This window comes from Lactuca saligna, chromosome 1 (assembly GCF_052625555.1).
Source record: "Lactuca saligna cultivar CGN05327 chromosome 1, ASM5262555v1, whole genome shotgun sequence".
Taxonomy (NCBI): Eukaryota; Viridiplantae; Streptophyta; class Magnoliopsida; order Asterales; family Asteraceae; genus Lactuca; species Lactuca saligna.
In genome coordinates this window covers 16,744,276-16,749,668 of record NC_136417.1, presented here as the reverse complement: position 1 = coordinate 16,749,668, position 5,393 = coordinate 16,744,276, and the positions used below count along the sequence as shown (strand labels likewise).

General features: G+C 34.9%; 1 non-coding gene across 1 annotated transcript; it reads right to left on the bottom strand.

The window, feature by feature from the left end:
• Nucleotides 1-2,113: 2,113 nt before the first annotated feature.
• On the bottom strand, nt 2,114-2,220 carry LOC145027988 (small nucleolar RNA R71). Its single transcript, XR_013675748.1, has one exon. It is a non-coding gene; the product is annotated as a small nucleolar RNA R71 (small nucleolar RNA).
• Between the last annotated feature and the right edge of the window lie 3,173 nt (nt 2,221-5,393).

The window sequence follows — 5,393 nt, the reverse complement described above, 5'->3', positions numbered from 1 at the left end:
TAAATAAAACACATTTTAATAACTAAATTTAAAAGTTTTGGGATGAAAAGTTGTCAAGCAATTTAATATCGTTTATCAGCTGCTATTGCCATATTTATACATACTTTTTGGCAATATCTGAATATATTTTTATACATATTTTTGGTTATTTGCATGGAATAATTGTACTTATAAGATTAAATTGTATTTTGCAGCCAAAATAAATCATTTTAAAGAATAAGGACGAAAAGTGGAAAAATAAGAAACTTTGGAGGCTTGGCAGACTAAAGAAAATAAAACCAACGAAAACAGTTATATCCACATCATGGATATCACTTACACGACGTGGAAAGGGAAATTTCTGGAAGATGAGTACGCGCAAAGTCAAAAATCCTTGCCCGATAAGGATTCTTTCAGGTCCACGACGTGGAGCCCTATTCCATGAAGTCGTATGTAATTTCATGACAAGTATATATATCTTTAACACTTACATATTTAGTGGTTGGCTAGCTAGAAGAAGATTTCCAGAAGTCGAATTTAGAGGTTTAGAAGGCTAGGAATTTGGTTTTAATACCAAAGGAGAAGGAGAAGGTCATAATTTACTTTCTAGTTTGGTACTTTACTATGATTTTGATTATGACTTGTTTTAGTTCAATCTTTAGTATGAGTAGCTAAATCTAGTTGCCTTTGTTAGCTAGATGAAGCTGGAAATCATGGTTTGAATATATGCATTTAGACTTTTCTTGTTGATTAAAGAATTGTGTTTGATTGTTTATACCTAGCATGCTTAATTTGACACTAGATTAGCTTTAAACTCTTATTCTGTGTAGTTAGTGGCCATTAATCTACATGAATTTGATTACCTAGAAATTTAGTGAACATTAGATTATTAGAGCTAAGATCGAACCAATCTTAGATAAGTAATTGAATTGTTGAATTTGGTTGTGCTAGAGAATTCATATTATAACCGTAATTGTGTTTATCAACTCAATCTTTCATAGCTCCAATTCTATCTAATAAATGATTGTGTGTTAAATTATGTATAACCATACATAGCTCTACATGAATTAGTTTAATATTAGTAAATTTGTAATTGAATGGCTAATAATATTTTAATTGGTAACCAACAGTAATTGTCATAATTAATAAACCATTGAGCGAAGTTGGATTCGAACTAACAGAAGTGTTTTTGTAATTTGATTGAATTGTGTTAAGAAATTAAGTTTATCTAAACTTGCAAAATTAGATAAAAAAACCCCTTTATCTAGGTTAGAATTTTAGATTAATTGAATAGTAAGTAGGTTAATTAATTAATATCGTTCCCTGTTATCGATACCCGACTTTTGTGCTATACTAATTGCACGGGGTACACTGCACCGGGTCGAATAGCTAGTAGATTAGGAGGTAATATTAGGTGTAGCTATTTTCACGCATCGATTTTTTGGCGTCGTTGTCGGGGAACGGCTTATTTGATTGTTAATTTATTTGCTTTGAGTTAATCGATCCTTTTTGTGGGGTAAAACCTGCACAAAGTTAATTTTCTGCATTAATTTTTGTTTCAGATCTGAGACCACGACGTGGACCTTAAGTACACAACGTGGGTTCAGAAAGGAAGGTATTTTTAGTATTTTTAATTTTTAGTTTTTGTTCAGATTTATATTTATATTTTTTGTTTATTCTGCAATAGTTCATGACCAGAGGTTCCAACAAACCTTTGGTACCACCACTTGAAGATCCAGAGTCAGCCCTTCACAAAAAAGATGGATAAAAACGTGAAAGAAGACCAACCACCAAAGTGCTCACCATTTAAAGACCTTAAATCAGTATTTGGAAAGAAGAAAGGAAGGAACGTGGGTGAGTCTAGTAGTCAAATGAAGGAAGAAAGCAAATTAGAAAGCTTTGAACAAAACCCGAGTTTGAATTAGGAAAGAGAGAACCCAAAGATGAGCTAGAATACGAGATGTCAGACATTGCTGATATATCCATGGAGACTGTGTTGTTAATGATGCTTCCCGTTATTTTTAAGGGAGCTGCAAGAGATTGGTTGAAGGCTCTTCCACCTGGTGCAATTACTACTTGGGCAAAGATGCGAGAGCAATTTTTGGAACAATTCTGCCTACCTTCAAAAATAGCTAAACTCAAGAAGGTAATAACCTACTTTGATCAAAATCCTAGTGAATAACTTTATGAGGCATGGGAGCGTTATAAATAGTTACTAAGAAATTGCCCTAAAATGAGCTTAACATACAACAAGAAGTGTCTATACTCTATGATGAGTGAATGTTATGACAAGGCAACTCCTTGATTCTCAAGGACCACTTACGAAGAAAAACAGTGAAGGAGTTTGTTGAAGAGTTCTAAAATCATTCTCGTGAATACCATAATCCAACACATGATGGAGCTAAAGGAATTAGGAGAGGAAATTCTTAAGATATGGTTGTTGTACTAGATATGCTTGAGACCATGGATAGAAGAATGACAAAGATGGACCAGTCAATTCATGCTATTAGAGTTAGATGTAAAAGATGAAATGATCCACACTTGACAAAAGAGTGCCACTTGGATGAACATGGAAATAAACAGGCTCAAGTTTGTTATTCTAGTGGGGATAAATATGATGAAGATTGGAGAAAACCAAAGAAGGAATAGTTACCATATCATGAATACAAGAAGCAAAAAGAAGAAAAATATAGGCAGACTGGCCGCGACTTATATCAAAAGGAACAACCACTAGCCGAAAAGAAAGTTGACTCAGAAAACATGTTAGCTCGTTTTATGGAGGGTTCTGGAAAAAGGCATGATGAAACGGATGTAATGATAAGGGAACATCAGAATATCATCAAGGAACAGAAAGCCTTGCTAAGAAATCACCAAGCATCGATCCAAAATATTGAAGTCCAAATAGGTCAACTAGCTACCGAAAAGGATACCATTTCTGATTTCCAAAAGTGGCTTCATCATCTCCCACTCTTAATCACATGTCGCGGTAATAGAAACCAAAGAGGATACCACTTCTGAGTTCCTTGAAGCACTAGAAGTCGATCCATCTTAGTCTGAACCAAAGCCAAAGATGTCCAAACTCGAGGAATATTAACTTGCTGAAACACTGAATCCACGATGTGGATATCTAATTTCCACGATGTGGAATAGGTCTGATCAGAAAAATTTGGATAATGTTCCTACTCCTTTACCTTTTCCTTCCCGAGCTAATATCCATACACTGGAACAGGAGCATTTGAAGTTTATGCAACAAGTGAAGGGTATTCCAATAATTACCCCTTTCATTGATTCGTTATCTAAAGTTCTCGAGTATGCCAAGTTTTTGCAAGATTTATTCAATACTCACCAGCAATTAGAAAGGAATTCCAAGGTAATTCTAAGTGAGCAGAGTTCTAAAGTAATTATGGGAGAGTTACCAAAGAAGATGGGAGATCCTGGAGCGTCAATCTTCCATGTGAATTTAGTAATAATTTGAAGACTTATGCTTTAGCTGATTATAGGGCTAGCATAAATTAATGCCTTACTCATTTTATCGAAAGCTCAATATTCCATGGTTGAAGGCTACAAGAATGACAATTCACATGGCCAATCATTTAGTGACATATCCGAGAGGCATTGTAGATTATATTTTAGTTAAAATTGGGAATTTTTTTTTCAAATAAATTTTGTCATAATGGACATGAAAGAAGACAATAGTGTTCCAATTATCTTTGGTCGCCCTCTACTTATTACTTCTAGAGCCTTGGTTGATATTCGCGAATCCAAGCTTACCTTTAGAGTGGGAGATGATGAAGCCACTTTTGGAGTAGAAGATGGTTTCCAAGGAAGTGATGTTCAAAATGAAGTTTTCAATGTCGATGAAAAGAATGAAATTGAAGAATTAGAAAGGCTTATGGAATAAGAGATTCGACAAGTCAACCGCACCAAACCGAGAGCATCTGTTCCTATGGTCTTTGAAATTATTGCTTATAAAACTCCAACATCTTAGGTGAGTGAAGATATTGCAAAATTGGTGTCCAGTGATGAAGAGGATGTTACTTCTAAATTAAAGAGTTTAATTGAGGAAAATAGGATGGTGCCCGTGGAGCTTAAAAATGAAGAAGTTAAACTTGTGGAAAATAAGGGAATTAAAAGAAAGCTCGAAGAAGGAGATGTAAAGGGTAAAAAAGAAAATTCCAAAAAGACATATCTTAAACGTTTCCAAGCGTATGATAGGAAATGGAAGGAGCAAAAGGTGCAACTGGTGATGGATACTCCGACTAATTCAACGTAAGGTGGCATGGAGTCCGGCTCAAGACTCCAACAAAAAAGAAGAGCTTCTCGGGAGGCAACCCAAGCTTGGTTTGAATTTCTTTTCATTTTTGAACTTAGCTTAATTTTCGCATTTTAGTTAAGTTGTAGGATAATTAATCATCAAATTGTTTTAATTATTAAAAATTGGTGAAAATCATGTGTGGGGTCCTTTTTTTGAATGGTAAATGAATTAAGGTTTTTATATTAAAATTGGACATTAAAAGTGAAAAACCTCAATTCCATGTTGTGGGTTAAAAGCCCACTTCGTGGAAAAAGGAGTAGCTCAATCAAGTTTAGGTTCATTGCATAAGTCCATGATGTGGACTTTAAAAATACGGGAGGGGGACCATTTTTAAACTACACACTTTGACCATTCCCCATTTGCTTACTCTTGGTACACTAACAAAAAGTTCAAGCCCTACACTCGATTTTCTGCCACTTTCTACCATTTTCTTCCAAATTTCTTACATCGTTTGTCTTCAAACATCATTCGGTAAGTGATACTTCCAAAAAATTTATAGTTTTCTTCACATTTTATACATTTGGTAGTTAGGGTTTATTTAAAGATAAATACCCAAAATTGAGTTCATTAGTTGGTTATTTTTTAATGCATGTGTAATCTAAGGCCATAGATTGTTGAAATAAACAAACCCCAAGAGAGATTGATGGTTGATTTTGACAACATATAATTCGTTCCAGAAACACATCTCGGACCAGATCCACGACGTGGAGATGAAACCCACGACGTGGAAACCGGGCAACCAGTTTCTAGTTTTGCCTTATAAATTTAATTCATGGTTGTTTTGGCTTGTTTCGTTTTTCTTGGTCATTTTAGGAAAAAATGAGTCTTCGAAGGGCAGTTTCTCTAGCACAAGACCCTATTGATGTGTTGAGTATTCACCCGCTATATCGGTTTCCACATATTATTTCCCGTGCTATGTTGAATAATTATGAAAATCGTTTGGGATGGTTATATAACCGTGAGTTTGTAGTTGCTCCGACTGTGGATTGGGCATGGTTACATGGGGTCAATATGGTTGCGGAGTTAGAGAGATATTAGACAAAAGTGTTCATCGGGAATGGCATTTCATTTACTTGCAACAGATGGAGGAATCTATTTT